Genomic DNA, 20834 nt, shown 5'->3' with positions numbered 1-20834 from the left:
AAATACATTCCACGTCTGGCGCAGCCAGGTTCCCTGCATTCTGAGGCATTCTTTGCCTCAAACAAGTTTTGTAGTTGGCCAATATTTTGAAACCTAACGTCTGATATTGGTTTCAGCAGAGCTCTTCTTGGCTTTTTATTCACATTTTCTACTCCATCTACATCTTCACTGTTAACAGATTCACTCACAAGGGTGTTATCTGCTCCTAGCTACTGGTAAGTCATCTTAACTTTCATATTGTTTACCAGTCAATTTCATCAAACTTAGCAGGACAGTCTTCAGTCAAAAACGAGAATTCTTCTTTCCAGTCAGATAACTCCCCATTTCTGTCTTAAAAAGAGCTTATAATTCCTCATCAATTAATATTTTATGCATTGCTGTCGAGTTTGCCTCGGAAACTGACATACGGCCGGGAGAGTGGTGTGCTGACCACATGCCCCTCCATATCCGCATCCAGTGACGCCTATGATATGAAGATGACACGGCGGCCGGGCAGTACTTTTGGGCCTTCATGGCCTGTTCGGAAGGAGTTTAGTTTGGTTTAGTTTTTATTGCTGTAGCGTGTAGAAATAACAGTTGCTTCAGTATTCCATTATCGAAGACCAAACTGAAATTACCAAATATGTGTACGACTTGACATTCAGGAAATGGGTTATTTAATAGTAACAAATAAAATTTATAGAAATTTTAACTAATTCTAAACGTCTAGAATAGTTAGCGAATGTCAAAGGAAAAAACTTAGATTCTCAGTGTTGTACATAGCCACAATAATTACTTACAAACCTTTTTGATTTGTAGAACTAACCATTTTCTGCAGTGATCTAACACACGAATCGTACCTTGCAAAGTGCTGTACCCCTGTTTTAAAACTGAATGCTGGAAGGTTCGCACTGGCGGACCATCGTTCTATCAGCGGAGAAAATACACCTATTTACGGGGAAAAAAATTATGAATGAAGATCCTCATGTGTGGGGCAGCGGAATGAAGAGGTTATTTCTCTTTTTTCCTTACAGAGAAACAATTTCCTAGAAAACTCAAGTCCATTATCTATGTACATCTTTTTCAACGAAAACGATTGCAGCCGATATCTGTCCGTCTGCAAAATGTCTGAGATACACACTTTTATTTATAATGCTGTCTTACTTAGGCTACTAGCATTCAGATAAATTGATGAAGTGTTCTAATAATATGCATTCACCCTCGGAAAGCGATTCGTTATCCGCTAAGTAATTAAAAATTTCAATAATATCTTGTCACAGGATGTAATCAAACTCAGTCGTATTTCGGTATTAAAAGACAGAAAGGAGTAGTTAGATTTCTTTACGAGAGGTTCGCTTGTCGCAATAATCATTTTATAGGCTAATACCAAGGTTACACTGAACTGCAATCTCTCTGTCAATTATTAAAATTTTTTGGTCACTCACAGCTGTTGAGCTGCGCCCCTAGAAGGCATTTTCACTGATACCAAGAAGGAGCGGTTATAATTCCGGAAAACATTTCACGGCACCTGTACCTAATTCTTATCGCTACAGAATCGGTTCACTCAGGCAGTGACATATAGTACAAAGGACCATAAAACGCAGAGAATCTTGTTACACACAAACATGTGACACCTCAGCACGTGCATCGACGTAGACGTAAGTTGGATGACATGTACACTATCCTGTTCTCCAAGATTGTGAAAATTTTGATAGATTCTGTGTATCATGTCAAACTAGCCTCTGAGACAGAAACTGCGTGGTGACGAACGAATAAATTTCAACTTTTAACAACAAAGCTTACTGATTCAGCTGAGCCATGATTTTTACGATTAACAGACGGAAATAAATAATGACTGTCTCTTTAAAAGCAGGACGATAAGCAAATAAGTTTGAAAGTGAAAGGGAACTATCAGCAAAAACTCGAAGTTAGCTTTTCACTTTAAGGAAGTACACGACAGGAACATGAAAGACTGAGGACTTAAATATAGCTTAAGATTAATGTAAATAATGTATGTAGTTAGCATGTCGGCGGGTTTTTCATTGAGGAAGTCTGTTACATATAATAAGACTAAAAACAGCCGACCAGTTGCAATGGATAAAGTAATGTTTACCTAGGTTTCGACAGATTTAAATCTGTCTTCTTCAGAAGGCGGCAGTATTACATTAATATGGAGCTCTGCAACATCCATGTACTAATTTTTATTTACATGACAAACCCTATTTTCAGGGCTATATTTTAATTTGGACTAATGGATCTATGCAGATATTTGTAAAAACGACGATGATACATCTTTCCATATTAATGTAATACTGCCGCCTTCTGAAGAAGACAGATTTAAATCTGTCGAAACCTAGGTAAAGATTACTTTATCCATTGCAACTGGTCGGCTGTTTTTAGTCTTATTACGTGGAACCGTTGCTGTTGCGCAGCTATGTTTAAAATACTGTGTTACATATGTAAAGTGACACACTACCACATCGTCGCGAACAATCGAAACCAGGATCCACGAAACATGCAGATAACTAGCTCACTAAGTAATTAACTGAGGAGGAAGGAGGGGATAAGGTGGAAGGAGGGGACGGATTCGTGGTCTATGCTGAAATCTCAAGATTGAACGACTTTCAGTTGTAGCAGACGAAAACATTTCAATCATCGATGAAAACTAGACATTCGTTGTCAGAATTATAGGTCAGTGATCGCTCTGCAAGCTATGTAAGTTTTCTGTTATCATTTCCTATATCTTGTATTTTCCTTTTTTACTGATCTAAAGAACAGAAAGCTGACAGGTTAACAATAGGTATACTTACCACAACCAATTATGTGTTTAAATACACCGAAAATTGCCTGAATGTCGACAGCGCCGCACTACATACGCGGAAAACGCTGTGACGATTCTAAAAGCTACCGACTGCAAGCGAAACTAATGCGCCTCGATTATATTTGTAGTGGTACTGTCACATAAAGTAAACTCTGTTACAAATGCTTGTGATGTTTAACAGAGTTTCAATAGAAAAACACTCATTACTGCGGCTGACGACTCCCTGAAACCGGAACTGAAGCTCGAAAATTATGGATGAAATGCACAGTCTCTGCATGTCCATTCATCATGGCTACAGTCGACACACTCACAAGTCTGTGTCCGGGCACTGAATGACAGGTAACTCGTCAATATAACGAAAGACTGAAATTTCCTGATGAATTAGAACAGCATGCGAATTGATCATCATTTCTCTTGTCAGAGGTTTAGTTACAACTCCATTGGTCATGGATATTTCCATATAGACATTTCTTCATTATTATCTTCTATGAAGAATTTTCTCATCGTATTTCAGTTTACGTTTTCTGTTCCTCTGTTATTAATTTGCGTCTCGTTCTAGAACACTAACCACAGATATCACCGGAGAGGCAACTTTAACCTGGACGAACACGTACAATGGAAGGCATACATTTATTGAAAGTTACTGGGACAGTTTTTTTTGCCAATTGTGCACAAGATGAGACTATCGCGTGCCTCTTGGACTTCAGCAAAGCCTTTGGCACTGTCGGCTTCGCATTTTACTTGCCACATTTAACAAGCTAAGTTCATCGCCAAGTACAGTGCAATGGTTTCCCTCATACCTGAGGTATCGCCAGGAACGCGTCGTGTACGACACCATCAAGTTCACAATGGAGGCAGGAGGTATCCAGGCATCCCCCCCCCCCCCTTCTTTTGCTGTACGTCAGTGATGTGACATCAGTTTTATTCCACTGCAAAATCGGATACATGCTGATGGCCTCCAATTGTATCTAAGAGCAAAACCAATAAACCTGAAGACAGCTATCGAGAATGGGCACAGAAAGTAGAGTGAAACCAAGCGGTACTGGTTGGTCAGTCTAGACTCATTAGCCCGAAATATCGGGAATCCGTACCATCTTTAACCTTAAGTGGGACAAATATCAACTTCTCTCGCTCATCAAGGAGTCTAGGAGTATCATAGATTGAAGTTGGTATGAACATATAACTGAAACGTGTAAGAAGGCATCAAATCTCTCCATTCCCTACAAAAATATAAAACGCTCTTCCCTCTTGACCTAAAAAAGAAACTTACAGATACTGATTACATCGACATTATCCTGCAAGATCTTTCTCAGGAAAGCTCTCGGCGCTGAAACTGGTTATGAATGCCTGTGTTCGTTATATTTGTGATGGTTCAAATGGTTCTGATCACTATGGGACTTAACTTCTGAGGTCATCAGTCCCCTAGAACTTAGAACTACTTAAACCTAACTAACCTAAGGACATCACACACATCCATGCCCGAGGCAGAATTCGAACCTGCGACCGTAGCGGTCACGCGGTTCCAGACAGTAGCGCCTAGAACCGCTCGGCCACCCCGGCCGGCTATATTTGTGATGTTCGACTCTTTGAACATATTGCACCGTCGTATACACAACTACCTCGACTGCGTGCAAACAATGACAGAGATTTCCATACCCTCTGTCGTCTCTACCGTCTTATCAAAGTACACTGTCCTTCATAATTCTCCACTACTTTAACGTTCTTGTCCGAAACAACTTGGCAAAACACCCGTTTCCATCCACCGTTCAGCCACTTTCTGGAAGTGCTTCTCATTAGCAGGAACGCAACTTCGGAATAACCTCGCGCACTATATTACAGAACTGAATAACATCTCCAGCTTCAGAAGATAGTTCATGATATTTCTACAGAAGTAAAATTAATTCCTACCGTAGTCTCTGAACGCACTCTTTACCTTTGTAAATCCTTCTTTCCAGCCAGATCTTCCTAATTTCCCGACATTCTCAGCTTATTATCATAATCGTTATCATTGGCACCAGCAGTAGTAGAACTGACTGTATTAACTATATTAGTTTGTAGTCAGTATTATTTAATCATGTGGTTTCTATAGACATTCTAATCATTTTAATGCTGCTTGTTGTACTAAAATTGTTATTTCTTAGCTAACTATAATTTTTAAAAGGTACTGCATGTGTGAAACCTTCATCTGACGTAAGGCAGGGGCCGATGGGCCTGATCAGATCATATTAAATAAATAAAAATTAATAAATAAATTGCTAGTGCGGCAATCCCAGAGTATTGTTCCATTACATAGAGTCTTTATAAAATTGGCATGACAAGAGATGTCGAATAAATTAAGGGACGCCCTAATCGGGCCGTAGCAGGTCGACATATCCCTTATAAAGGTGTAATAGCGATGCTCACGTAAATTAAATGGAAACCTTTGGAAGAAAAGTGGCCTAGTTCTCGCGAAATTCCGTTGTGCATATACACAGGGCTTATATTCAAAGGATGTGTTCCATTCTGTGATGTTACTGGGCATCAGAATTAGCTGAGGGACATTAGGATGCGTATGTAGGTATATAAAGTTATTTATGCAGTAACTGCCTGTCTAGATCACACTCTCTCCCTCCTCATACGGACAACGTATTTCGGCACACTGCCATCATCAGATCAAAATTTAAAGACTCAAGACACCGTATTAGTCGAAAAGCAAATGATCGTACCAAGCCGAAACGAGAAATCGTTTCTACTCGAAGTGATCATATTCTGTCTGACGTAATATGGCGTATCGATTCTCTAAGTTACATCTGATGGCAGTTTGCCTTAGGACATTATTGCACCAATTTGACGTAATAAAGTGCGATCTCGACACGCAATTTTCGTGTAAATCCATCTAGTCGTAGACTTCTATGAAGACCTATTGCCTTCAGGGCCTACTCTCCTTAGTCAGCCGATAAAAGAAGCGCTTTTTACGACATTTATGGAAAAACTAGCGAAGCAATCAGCTTAAATCTTTGGTACACTGTTTATTGATTCTTGGAGAATATTTTCTGTCTTTTTTAAAGAATTTCAGTCATCTTTAAGCCACCCATCCGAAGAGTTAAAGTTAATCTGTCCATAATGCGTGTGCCCATGACAGATGTCGTACAGCCTGCAAGACTTATCTGAAAACAAAAAACAAACAATTGTCTTAATCTATAGGATACTACGCACGGCTGGTCAAGGTGGCCGAGCGGTTCTAGGCGCTTCAGTCCGGAACCCCGCGACTGCTACGGTCGCAGGTTCGAATCCTGCATCGGGCAGTGATGTGTGAGATGTTGTTAGGTTAGTTAGGTTTAAGTAGTTCTAAGTTCTAGGGGACTGATGACCTCAGGTGTTAAGTCCCATAGTGCTCAGAGCCATGTAAACCATTTTATTGCGCACGGAGTAATAGCAAAGGTTTTAAAATTTGACAAAATAATGAAATGGTGGACGTTTGAACCAGAGGTGAACTTTTGCCGTGTGCTTTGGGTCACGTTTTGCGCTAACTAATGAATAAATTAGAATGAAAAATTAGTCTAGTACTCCTTGCGAACACTCACAGGGAGTAAGCCAAATTTCAGAAAGATATATTTATTAGTCTGCCCGAAATTCATTCCGCCAACTTCAAATCACCCTTAGGTGGAAACGTTCTGCGGTGTTGTTACCGTCGCTACGGTAACTAATCAGCATAGCGCCGACTTGCTGCTCTTTCGTCGTAATCTTTTAGCCCATACAAGAGGTGCAATTGGCCATTTCCCCATAAGGAAACATATCCATCCGCAGTGTATCGCTGTTATCGTACAGCCCTAAGACAGATCCAAACAAAACTGAATGTAAGCTTGAGGCCGAAGAGCAAAGTGGACATTACTGTAGTTAACAGCAAGTATCATGAGTGAATTAAATAAATTTGTTTCCAAACAAGACACAGTGCGTACTTTTAAGATTTGCACTCTTGTTCGTGCGCTACTCCAGATATTTCTGGTCACTAATTGTTAATTATGTGCGAGTGTATACCGAACTTTTCAATAAATTGTATCCACTTGAATATTATTTGTGATATTGTGTTTTATTTCAAGTATTATTTGTCCACGACAGACGACTTTGAACAACTTATTATAAGCATAATTGTTGCAACTGATTGCCGGGAATTATATATATATTTGAATTACAAAAAACAAATAATAAAAAAAAGTTACATGGCGCGAGATTCGATACGGCGACCTTCGGATTACGAAACCGAGCGCTTACCGCTGCGCCACGACGCTGTAGAAAATTATTAATCGTAGAGAGTATTTCACCGCAACGGTTTCTTTTAACTGTCGATTCTCTCGACAACGGCCGAGATGTGCATCTTGGTGCTTTGCCACATTAAACCTCTAGCCATGAGCTTTTATTATGCGCAGTATGAATCGAATCTGAATTTCACAATTGGCGGCCTCCCCTTGTAAGTAGCATATTCACTTTCTTTACGACAGTGATGCGCGAAACTCCACGATTTTTCAGTACAAGACATCCTTCACAGCGGCGTCCCAACAAGAAGGTAGACAAACACCCAGAATGGACTGAAGACCGTTTTGACAACGAGATGGAAAACTGCTCTTGAATGGTGGATGAATGAACTTTTATCAATGGCCTGTAGATGCAAAAAACCATGAAGAGGTGAAACATAAAAGTTACTGAAAGTACAGATGTGGCTCCACTTAGAAAAGTGTCATGATGATATTTCCTGATGCAAAAGAATCCCGATTAGTTCTCCATTCCAGTTTCAGGAATAGGACTGCGAATTGGGAGGTGAAGCAAGTGGGAAAATATTCGAGTCGAAGTTTGGAGTCCGCAGTTCGTGGTCTAGTGGCTAGCGTTGCTACCTCTGGATCACGGGGTCCAGGGTTTGATTCCCGGACGGGATGGGTATTTTCTCTGCCCGGGGACTGGGTGTTTGTGTTGGCTTCATCATTTCATCATCACTCTCATCATTCGTGACAATGGCTACATAGGACTGTGAAAAAATTGGACTGAGGTAATTGGGACTTTGTACGGGCGCTGATGACCGCGCATTTGAGCGCCCCACAAACCAAAACATCATAGAAGCTTGGAATGTCAGAAGCGCGAATAAGAGAGGGAAACTACAAAATCTGAGAAGGGAATGCAGGAGATGTAACTAGACGTAAAGTAAGTAGTTGAAACAAAATGGAAGGACGGCTAAGATATCGGTCGGGGTAACATCAGAAGTATTCCAAAATTATTAAAAGGAACGGCTGGCTCAAATGGCTCTGAGCACTATGGGACTCAACTGCTGAGGTCATTAGTCCCCTAGAACTTAGAACTAGTTAAACCTAACTAACCTAACGACATCACAAACATCCATGCCCGAGGCAGGATTCGAACCTGCGACCGTAGCGGCTTTGCGGTTCCAGACTGCAGCGCCTTTAACCGCACGGCCACTTCGGCCTGCAAAAGGAACGGTAGAAGAAGGTTTATTTGAAGGACAGAAGATTCAATATTAAAGTACGAGTTAGTTATGGAAGATTCGCAATAGAAGGGATACATAACATTTCTCCGAAATTTCTAATACTTATGAGAGAAATGAAAACTAAACGATTATTCAGTCAGATCAATGTCTTGCTTTCCTGATTTAAATTTTCCATTACTTCTTTCAATCACTTAAGACGAATGACGAATGCTGGGATAGTATCTTTGAAGAGCCCGACTGATTTCCTTCCAAATCCCTCTATAATTCGACCTCGTAATCCGTATCCAATAACTTCATCGCTGGCGAGATTCTAAACCACAATCTCATTGTATGTTGCAATTTTCTGTCTCACACGAAATCCGAGCTCAAATTCTGAGGACAATTTGTCCTTGCAAAAACAGACATAATGTCTTATGGGATAACAGTAATCAGTGATTTTATGTTACTTAAGAACCGTCTTGATTGCAATTTTTTTATTATTATTCATACGACCGGTTTCGGTTCATTCAGAACCATCTTCAGATCTGTAAAAATAATTATACTAATTTACTGTTTCACGGAAGCAAATCTTTTTCATCCTACCTAATCAACATCAAATGTACCAGAACGTACCTGATATTTCAGTTACGGGAGTAACCCGTCCAAATCCAGCAACTTTCACATGCTACGTCACATAAAATTGGTTGGCAGAGTGCACGTCATTTATATTAATTATAACACTATTACCGACAGGTGGCGTCTGGTACATTTGTTACATTCCATTTGCACATACTGTATTCAGTAGATCTTTTTTATATTAAAAGTATTTATTTAAAATATGTAGATGTCAAAGTTAAAATCTGTACTTGTCAGGATTAAAAAACAGTAAAATTATCATTTTTATACGATCTAAAAAGCATAGGGTGATTTATATATCTATGGTGCTGGTGTGAACTTGTTTTCCTCTACGGTCTGCTTCCGTGGTTCCCGCCATTTTGGTGTTGTGCCGCGGTGCGCTCAGTCGTCTGATGTCCATCGCCGCGGGCAAGAGGGCCGCACAGGAGGGCCCCGTCAACGACGCCCGGCGCTGCACGCGTCTTCCGGCTTCTCCACCGCGCACCATCTCTCATCCCTCGGCCTGGATCTCCACACGCAACAGTTGTCATCTTAGTAGGTCGTCATAAATGCTAAAATAGGCGTTATGATTGAATTCGCTTTGCTCGTTTAGGATTAAATCCGGATCTTTATTTTTGTGTGTATACATTTCGATCTCTTCCAAAATGTTAAGAAATCGTCCCTTATGAGCTCTATGCAGGATGACTAAATTGTTTTCAATATTCGTGACTGAGTGCTTTGTCGCAGCCATATGCGCCCCAAAAGCTGTTTTGTTTTGAGAGTAGGCGTGCTCCCTGAATCTGGTTTCAAAGTTCCTACCAGTCTGCCCTACATATTGTTTACAGCAGTCATTACATTTGATCTTATATACACCTGAACCCTGAAATTTATTCCTACTATTACATATTCTATGCCGGAGCTTCAATTTTAACGTGTTATTTGTTCGGAACCCTATTTTAACGTCGGATTTACGAAAGCATCTTTCAATTTTGTCTGCAATTCTTCCATTGTAAGTGAGAGCTACATATTTTTTCTTGTTGTTCCTCTTAACTGCTACTTGACTTCCTTCTGTTTGTTCCATTTGCCTCTTCTTTAAAAACGCTAACCACTTTATATATTAAAAAAATAAGGCTGGCGGAGGCACAGTGGGCAGGTGTCGCAACCCGAGGCCTGGCCACAATATCTCCACCCTCCCTTTTTTGAGGATGTGTTCCAAGATATGAAAGGTTTTTAATTTTTTTTGTTTTGTAATTTTTAAATTTTTATTTGACGTATTTTTTGTGGCTTTCACAAGCTGCGACATTCTTGCAAATAAACCAGTAACCCATATACAGGGTGTTACAAAAAGGTACGGCCAAACTTTCAGGAAACATTCCTCGCACACAAATAAAGAAAAGATGTTATGTGGACATGTGTCCAGAAACGCTTAATTTCCATGTTAGAGCTCATTTTAGTTTCTTCCACGTACGCTCAATGGAGCACTTTATCATGATTTCATACGGGGTACTCTACCTGTGTTGCTAGAACATGTGCCTTTACAAGTACGACACAACATGTGGTTCATGCACGATGGAGCTCCTGCACATTTCAGTCGAAGTGTTCGTACGCTTCTCAACAACAGATTCGGTGACCGATGGATTGGTAGAGGCGGACCAATTCCATGGCCTCCACGCTCTCCTGACCTCAACACTCTTGACTTTCAGTTATGGGGGCATTTGAAAGCTCTTGTCTACGCAACCCCGGTACCAAATGTAGAGACTCTTCGTGCTCGAATTGTGGACGGCTGTGATACAATACGCCATTCTCCAGGACTGCATCAGCGCATCACGGATTCCATGCGACGGAGGGAGGATACATGTATCCTCGCTAACGGAGGACATTTTCAACATTTCCTGTAACAAAGTGTTTGAAGTCACGCTGGTACGTTGTGTTGCTGTGTGTTTCCATTCCATGATTAATGTGATTTGAAGAGAAGTAATAAAATGAGCTCTAACATGGAAAGTAAGCGTTTTCGGGCACATGTCCACATAACATATTTTCCTTCTTTGTGTGTGAAGAATGTTTCCTGAAAGTTTGGCCGTACCTTTTTGTAACACACTGTATACAATAAGTTTCCATTAATTTACGTCTATGGTCACAAACCACTTGTGAACAGATTACCGGTTTCTGTCTCTAATGATCATCATCAGATCTGTTTTATAAAAGCAAAGTACATTAGGATTTTCTTTTTATAAAACAGATCTGATTATGGTCATTATAGACCGAAACCGGTAATCTGTTCACAAAAAGTTTGTGACCATAGACGTAAAACAAAGGAAACTTATTTTTTGTGGCTATTGATTTTTTTGCTTTTCATAGCTGCTAAAAACAACATACAAAAACTAAAGGTACCACTCAGCACATCCAAACGTAAAAACGGCTCCTAACGTCGTCTTGATTTAAAGAGTTCACTAAAAAAAGGAAGAAAAGAAAACGCGATCCTGCAACGGCTATTTTCGTGTATCCAGGTCAGCTTCTCGCTAACTTGAAAACGATATATAGTCCCCTGAATACATCAGACATGAACATTAGTTCCTAAACGTTAAACTATCTTCTCATTTCACTTCTCATACCCGGAAGGCCCCCAACTAGCTGGATGGTCCGTGAATAACGAACCCAAGTAATTGGAAAGATATATTCTATATTTCAGGTGTCGCCGCAAGATCTATTGTTGCTCTTGCAGTACGTACCAGAGGTCTGTGGCGTTCTTGTCATCGGTGCGATACAGATACTACGTCGCCATCCCCTTTATACAGTTTACAGCGTTTTTCCTGGCGGTGGGAAAGTATACTTTGTCCGAGAACAGCAGGTCGTCAGCTTTGATCGTAGTGTGCACCGTACGCAGTAAAAGGGCCATCATTTTCCTCGTTAGAAGCCAACAGTCCAATGCCGTGCAACAAACCAAACAGCGCTCGTCGCAGTCGACGACCGCTCATTGGGGGCCCATATTGGCGAGTCGACCAGGCGAGTTGAGTGCAGTCGTTGACGGATCGGGAATTTGCCGTTCACGCGCGTACGTCTGTGGGGAGACAGAGACCGCACTCCATATTCTCTGCCACTGTTTCGCCGGGTACTTCTGTTGGGCCACATTACGAGATTGTTGCTAAAGGAAGATAGGAAGATTCAATATGTGTCTTTCGTTGTGTGCAGCCTGGTCTCCGGCAAGGTGTCCTGAACGTAACTGTAATCGATGAAGAAGTGTGTGAGCGCTGCCGCGATGTTGCCAACATTGACTGATGGACAGAGTGAATGGGAGAGCACTTCGTGGATCACAGCGCCCATTAAGATGACGTGCTCCGTTCTCCAATAGCGTTGTATCGTACTAAGAAATAGCGGCCACACCCTGTTCCTCACGTTTACGAGTCCAATACCTCCTTATCTCGGTGGCAGCGCATTTTGAAGAGGTGGTCAGCACTTACGAAATGTCTGAAGACCTACTGTAGTCTTGACGCGATCGTGGTGGGCAACGGCAGTATGTGTGCCAAGTGATTATTTTTGGTGCCAAATAGACGTTGACACAATGTGCGCCCTAGAACATACACTATGTGGTCAAAAGTGTCCGGACACCTGGCTGAAAATGACCTACAAATTAGTGGCGCCCTCCATCGGTAACACTGAAATTCAACATGGTGTTGGCCCATCCTTAGCCTTGATGACAGCTTCCACTCTCGCAGGCATACGTTCAATCAGGTGCTGGAAGGTTTCTTGGGGAATGGTAGCCCATTCTTCACGGAGTGCTGCACTGAGGAGAGGTATCGATGTCAGTCGTTTTGGCCTGACACGAAGTCGGCGTTCCAAAACATCCCATAGGTGTTCTATATGATTCAGGTCAGGGCTCTGTGCAGGTCAGTCTATTACAGGGATGTTATTGTCGTGTAACCACTTCGCCCCAGGCCGTGCATTATGAACAGGTGCTCGATCGTGTTGAAAGATGCAGTCGACATCCCCGAATTGCTCTTCAACAGTGGGAAGCAAGAAGGTGCTTAAAACATCAATGTAGGCCTGTGCTGTGATAGTACCACGCAAAACAGCACGGGGTGCAAGCCCCCTCCACGAAAAACACGACCACACCATAACACCACCGCCTCCGAGTATTACTAATCGCGCTTCACACGCTGGCAGATGACGTTCACCGGGCATTCGCCATACCCAAACCCTGCCATCGGATCGCCACATTATGTACTGTGATTCGACACTCAACACAACGTTTTTCCACTGTTCAATCGTCCAATGTTTACGCTCCTTACACCAAGCGAGGCGTCGTATGGCATTTACCGGCGTGATGTGTGGCTCATGAGCAGCCGCTCGACCATGAAATCCAAGTTTACTCATCTCCTGCTAGCTGTCGTAGTACTTGCAGTGTATCCTGATAGAGTTTGGAATTCCTGTGTGATGGTTCGGATAGATGTCCACGTACTATACATTACGACCCTCTTCAACTGTCGGCGGTCTCTATCAATCAACAGACAAGGTCGGCATGTACGCTTTTGTGATGTACGTGTCCCTTCACGTTTGCACTTCACTATCACATCGGAAGCAGTGGACCTAACGATGTTTAGGAGCGTGGAAATCTCGCGTACATACATGTGACACAAGTGACACCCAATCACCTGACCACGTTCGAAGACCGTGAGTTCAACGAAGCGCCCCATTCTGCTTTCTCACGATGTCTAATGACTATTGAGGTCGCTGATATGGAGTACCTGGCAGTAGGTGGCAGCACAATGCACCTAATATGAAAAAGAGTATGAATTTGGGGGTTTCCGGATACTTTTGATCACATAGTGTACTTGTGGCGCGCAGTGCGTATTGTCGTACTAATGCGCGAATCTGTCGCAGTAGCCGTCGATAATTATCCGCCTCTGTACGTCATATGTTTCCATGGAGTACCACTCGCAAACACTTGAGAGTGGGAACCAGGGTGATGGACACTGCCGTTCCCGGTGGCAGCCCTCTGCCTACTTCCACACATCGGGTCTTTCGTAGGTTGAAAAAGTGTCATGATGATCTCTCCATTGGCAAAAGATTCCGGAATAGTCCCCCTTCTGGATCTCTGGGAGGGGACTGCCAAGGGAGAGGTGACCATGAGAAAACGACTGAATAATCAACGGGAGGATAACGTTCTAAGAATCACGGCGTGGAATGTCAGAAGCCTTAACGTGGCAGGAAAACTACTAAACTTGAAAAGGGAAATTCAAAGACTCAATCTAGATACAATAGGGGTCAGTAAAGTGAAATGAAAAGAAGACAAGGATTTGTGGTCATATGAGTGTAGGGTAATATCAGTAGCAGCAGAAAATGGTATAACTGGAGTAGGTTTAGTTACGAATAGGAAGGTAAGACACAGAGTGTGTTACCGAGAACATTTCAGTGACTGGGTTTTTCTTATCAGAATCGACAGCAAACCAACACCACGATAGTTCAAGTATAAATGCCGACGTCGCAAGCTGAAGATGAAGATATAGCGAAAGTGTGTGAGGATATTGAAAGGGTAACACAGTACGTAAAGGGAGATGAGAAGCTAATAGTCATGGGGTACTGAAATGCAGTTGTAGGGGAAGGAGTAGAAGAAAATGTTACAGGAGAATATAGACTTGGGACAAGGAATGAGCGAGGAGAAAGACTAATTGAGTTCTGTAACAAATTTAAACTATTAATAAATACTCTGTTCAACAATCACAAGCTGAGGAGGTATTCTTGGAGGAGGTCGAGCGATACGGGAATATTTCAATTAGGTTACATCATGGTCAGACAGAGATTTCGAAATCGAATACCGGATTGCAAGGCGTACCCAGGAGCAGGTATAGACTCTGATCACAATGTAGTAGTGAAAAAGAGTAGGTTGAAGTTTAAGTCATTAGTCAGGAAGAATCAATACGCAAAGAAGTCTAATAGGGGAAGCACTAAGGAATGTCGAGATACGCTTGAAATTCTCTAAGGCAATAGATATAGCAATAAGGAATATCTCAGTAGCCAGTGCAGTTGAAGAGGAATGAACATCTCTAAAAAGGGCCATCACAGAAGTTGGAAAGAATAATGTAAGTACAAAGAAGGTAATTGCGAAGTAACCCAGGGAAACAGAAGAAATACTTCAGTTGATAGATGAAAGGAGAAAGCACAAATATGTTCAAGGAAATTCAGGAATACCGAAATATAAGTGCTGAGGAATGAAATAAATATGAAGTGCAGGGAAGCTAAGACAAAATGTCTGTATGAAAAATGTGAAGAAATCGAAAAAGAAATGATTGTCGGAAGGACAGACTCAGCATGCAGGAAAGTCAAAACAACCTTCGGTGACATTAAAAGCAAGGGTGGTAACATTAAGAGAGCAAAGGGAATTCCACTATTAAATTCAGAGTAGAGAGCGTATAAGTGGAAAGAATAGATTGAAAGCCTTTATGAGGGGGAAGATTTGTCTGATGTGACAGAAGAAGAAATAGGAGTCAATTTAGAAGATACAGGGGATCCAGTATGGGATCAGAATTTAAAAGAGCTTTGGAGGACTTAAGATCAAATAAGGCAGAAGGGATGGATGACATTCCATCAGAATTTCTAAAATAATTGGCGGGGGTGGGGGGGGGGACTGGCAACAAAACAACTATTCACATTGGTGTGTAGATTGTATGAACCTGGCGACATACCATCTGACATTCGGAAAAATATTATCCACACAATTCCGAAGACTGCGAGAGCTGGCAAATGCGAGAATTAATGCACAATCAGCTTAACAGCTCATGCGTCCAAGTTGCTGACAAGAAAAATATACAGAAAAATGGAAAAGAAAACTGAGGATAATTCTGAAGTGGTGGTTGATAACGGAAGCAAGATTAAAGAAAAACCAAGACACGTTCATAGGATTTGTAGACCTGGAAAATGCGTTTGACAATTTAAAATTGTGCAAGATGTTCGAAGTTCTGAGAAAAATAGGGGTAAGGTACAGGGAGAGACGGGTAACATACAATATGCACAAGATCCAAAGGGGATAATAAGGAGTGCACGACCAAGAACGAAGTGCTCGGATTAAAAAGGGTGTAAGACAGGGATGCAGTCTTTCGTCCCTACTGTACATCGAAGAAGCAATGAAGTAAATGAAAGAAAAGGAGTGGAATTAAAATTCAAGGTGAAATGATACGACGCAGCAGTCGTGATTTGATGCGCTGGACAGCCTGCCGTTGGGAGACGGTGGTTGTGTCGCCAACTCACGTAGGGCTGTGAAATAAAATTTTGATGTCATTCTTTGCCAGTGCGACTTACCTTGGTCATATCGTGTGAAGGTTCTGCTTAAAGCCGGTTTGCCATAGCAGAGCCACCATTTAAGCGTGGAATCGTAGGAACGTTGACGCCGTTGAAGTTGACGCCTTGTGACTTCAACCTCCCGTAAACAGTTCTCATCCCCCAGGTGGGTAACGTTGAGCTTCCATGGGCCCCTAGTGCGCCATTCTTTTGTCGTGACAGAGCGATGGTGCAGATATAAGTCTCTGAAGGCCGTAGGCCTCACCTCGGCGTCAGTCGTCGCCTGTGGCGTAGCCCACGTGAGACGTACACCGAGTGTCTAATCGAGTGGCTGAGTGGCTTCTAAAGTATGTATATCCTCGGCTGCCGCTGTGCGTTATTTCCCTGGTGTCATGCAGTGCAAGGTCCCGGACCAGCGTCTGTAGTGCCGGGCAAGAGACGAACTGTGGTCGTTGGTCATTAGGCCGCAGAACGCACTTGAAATCGCCGCCGACAATGTAATTCTCCTGACGTCCTCGACATCGCGGTGACACTTCCTTTGTGTAAAAGGTTGGGCATTCGTGTCTCTTCGTTCAGCCAGACGGTGCTTAAACATTCACTAAGTGACCATTCCCTACAGCCAGGGCAATACCAGGGGTCGATGGTAAGCATTCCACATCTTCCGCCACGATTTCTTCTCGTAACCGTATGCTATCGTCGTAGCCTGTTAGATTATAGACATCATAGCCGTAAAACTCAACTGGGGCATCGTTTCGTAGCTCCTACAGGAGAACTATGTTGACGTCCGCTTGTAGCGTTTGGATTTTTACTGGAGTGCGAATGCCATTGATGTGTGACATGTTATCGGTTGTGCACTGCTGGGAAGTCACGCACCTAGGAATCGGTCGCCTACGGAGCGTTCTTCTATGACCGGGAACACACGACACTGTTTCATTAGCAGCCATGGACAAGGTTCCCTCCCGACTGGTTGTCGGTGGGAGCCAATAACTGTACGTCGACCGCCTGCATATTATCAGCTTGTTCCATTTCTTGTGCCCAGTCTCCTAATGCGTTGGTAAGGACTCTTGCTGTTGACTTGACGGGCTTTCATCTGCAAGTGGGACGTCATCCTGTTGCATAGCTGTATCCATCGCGTCTCTTTGATGTGGCGGCTTCTCCACGGTCTGTAGCACAGGCGCTGTGGGTGTGACACTGTCCTGGCCAGTCGGTGGAAACGAATCACGATCGCTCCCACTGTCTTGTTCGACGCCACGGTTTTGGTGCTCGTCTTCCGTCATCAGCCGCCTCTTATTTCGCTTCTTCGACGGCTGTTTTCGTGGTGGAGCTTCCACGTCTGCTGAGGGAAGCTGTTCAGGAACTTGCGGATCCGCTCCCATATCTGAAGATGAGTTTGACTGGAACGTGGTAGGACCGCGGTTCCGCAGCTGTCGTGGGGGCGTCTGGCTGGTGGTGTGACAAGATCACTTGCGCCATCAGTGTTGTGGGATCAGGGTCGATACTCACAGTCTCTAAGGGCAACGGCCTGTCATGTGTGTCGTCCACGTCGCTCTGTAGCACTTCCACATAGGTAACAGGCAGCGATGTTACCTGCTGTGGTGGATGCTGGGTGTCCCGAGGTATCTGTCCGAGAAGTCGCTGAAGACAGTTAGGACACGGCCTTCCTGCCCACAGCCAGAGCACGTTTTCGGTTGACCATCGTATGTAACGCTAGCTCGACAGCCATCTACTATCACGTAAGATGGTATGTGCTTCTGGAGTTCAATTCTTGTCTGGCGCACTCCGTCGAGTACGGAATACGTCTCGAAGTTGGTCCATTTCTCCTCGGCATGATTAAGGACCGTGCTATAGGGGTGAAGTGCTGCGATAACCGTGTCAGCAGGAACTCCGAACGGAAGTTCGTATACGCATACAGTTCTCACTCCGAAACCGGCATGATCAATAGAAACCACACCCGCGTTCCCGTCGGCGTGGCAAAAACGGTAACCGTCGGTGGATCGACGAGTGAGTCTGTCGCACGCTGCCTCGTCTATGAGTTTTACGTATACGACGCTGGCCACTATCGATATGCGAATTACTATCAGCTCCCGGGGATCTAGTTTCACCACTTCGTGCATGAAATGTTCGATTTCGTATTCTTTTGGTCTTGTGTATTGTGCGTCGAACGTGAACTTGATAATCGCCTTCCTATAAGAAAGAGCCATCGTCATCTATAGTAATCAATGCGCTGCTATGTGAAGCCTCACGCTCACGGATGTAAAAAAAGTTCGCTGGAACCGAGTAACCGCAACGGTCGCAGGTTCGAATCCTGCCTCGGGCATGGATGTGTGTGATGTCCTTAGGTTAGTTAGGTTTAATTAGTTCTAAGTTCTAGGCGACTGATGACCTCAGAAGTTAAGTCGCATAGTGCTCAGAGCCATTTGAACAAGTTTTTTGAACTGCTGACCAGTTATACTCTACGTCACACATTTCACCCTCTACGGACTCGCCGCTGAGTAATAACAGTATCAGTTTAGATGCGCGGGGATCTTGCAGGGGGGGAGTGGAGTAGGTGGAAAGAGAGAGGGAGGAAAGGAGACGATAGAGAGGGAGGACGGGGGAAGGAGGAGATGGATTAATAGAAGATAGGAAGGAACACGTATCTGAGCATTTTTTTCCAAAATAATTGTTTTATGGGGTGGAGCACTGCAGAGTCGAGCTAGTCACTATTTAACAGCTTTGCGATTTGAATAAATATGTGTTGCATTCTACATCTACATCTATACTCCGCGAGCCACCTTACGGTGTGTGGCGGAGGGTACTTATTGTACCACTATCTGATCCCCCCTTCCCTGTTCCATTCACGAATTGTGCGTGGGAAGAACGACTGCTTGTAAGTCTCCGTATTTGCTCTAATTTCTCGGATCTTTTCGTTGTGATCATTACGCGAGATATATGTGGGCGGTAGTAATATGTTGCCCATCTCTTCCCGGAATGTGCTCTCTCGTAATTTCGATAGTAAACCTCTCCGTATTGCGTAACGCCTTTCTTGAAGTGTCCGCCACTGGAGCTTGTTCAGCATCTCCGTAACGCTCTCGCGCTGACTAAATGTCCCCATGACGAATCGCGCTGCTTTTCGCTGGATCATGTCTATCTCTTCTATTAATCCAACCTGGTAAGGGTCCCATACTGATGAGCAATACTCAAGAATCGGACGAACAAGCGTTTTGTAAGCTACTTCTTTCGTCGATGAGTCACATTTTCTTAGAATTCTTCCTATGAATCTCAACCTGGTGCCTGCTTTTCCCACTATTTGTTTTATGTGATCATTCCACTTCAGATCGCTCCGGATAGTAACTCCTAAGTATTTTACGGTCGTTACCGCTTCCAATGATTTACCACCTATGGCATAATCGTACTGGAATGGATTTCTGCCCCTATGTATGCGCATTATATTACATTTATCTACGTTTAGGGAAAGCTGCCAGCTGTCGCACCATGCATTAATCCTCTGCAGGTCTTCCTGGAGTACGTACGAGTCTTCTGATGTTGCTACTTTCTTGTAGACAACCGTGTCATCTGCAAATAGCCTCACGGAGCTACCGATGTTGTCAACTAAGTCATTTATGTATATTGTAAACAATAAAGGTCCTATCACGCTTCCTTGCGGTACTCCCGAAATTACCTCTACATCTGCAGATTTTGAACCGTTAAGAATGACATGTTGTGTTCTTTCTTCTAGGAAATCCTGAATCCAATCACAAACCTGGTCCGATATTCCGTAAGCTCGTATTTTTTTCATTAAACGTAAGTGCGGAACCGTATCAAATGCCTTCCTGAAGTCCAGGAATACGGCATCAATCTGCTCGCCAGTGTCTACGGCACTGTGAATTTCTTGGGCAAATAGGGCGAGCTGAGTTTCACATGATCTCTGTTTGCGGAATCCATGTTGGTTATGATGAAGGAGATTTGTATTATCTAAGAACGTCATAATACGAGAACACAAAACATGTTCCATTATTCTACAACAGATTGACGTAAGCGAAATAGGCCTATAATTATTCGCATCTGATTTATGACCCTTCTTGAAAATGGGAACGACCTGCGCTTTCTTCCAGTCGCTAGGTACTTTACGTTCTTCCAGCGATCTACGATAAATTGCTGATAGAAAGGGGGCAAGTTCTTTAGCATAATCACTGTAGAATCTTAAGGGTATCTCGTCTGGTCCGGATGCTTTTCCGCTACTAAGTGATAGCAGTTGTTTTTCAATTCCGATATCGTTTATTTCAATATTTTCCATTTTGGCGTCCGTGCGACGGCTGAAGTCAGGGACCGTGTTACGATTTTCCGCAGTGAAACAGTTTCGGAACACTGAATTCAGTATTTCTGCCTTTCTTCGGTCGTCCTCTGTTTCGGTGCCATCGTGGTCAACGAGTGACTGAATAGGGGATTTAGATCCGCTTACCGATTTTACATATGACCAAAACTTTTTAGGGTTCTTGTTTAGATTGTTTGCCAATGTTTTATGTTCGAATTCGTTGAATGCTTCTCTCATTGCTCTCTTTACGCTCTTTTTCGCTTCGTTCAGCTTTTCCTTATCAGCTATGATTCGACTACTCTTAAACCTATGATGAAGCTTTCTTTGTTTCCGTAGTACCTTTCGTACATGACTGTTATACCACGGTGGATCTTTCCCCTCGCTTTGGACCTTAGTCGGTA

Source organism: Schistocerca cancellata, chromosome 3 (genome assembly GCF_023864275.1).
Source record: "Schistocerca cancellata isolate TAMUIC-IGC-003103 chromosome 3, iqSchCanc2.1, whole genome shotgun sequence".
NCBI lineage: Eukaryota > Metazoa > Arthropoda > Insecta > Orthoptera > Acrididae > Schistocerca > Schistocerca cancellata.
This window is presented reverse-complemented; position numbering follows the sequence as displayed.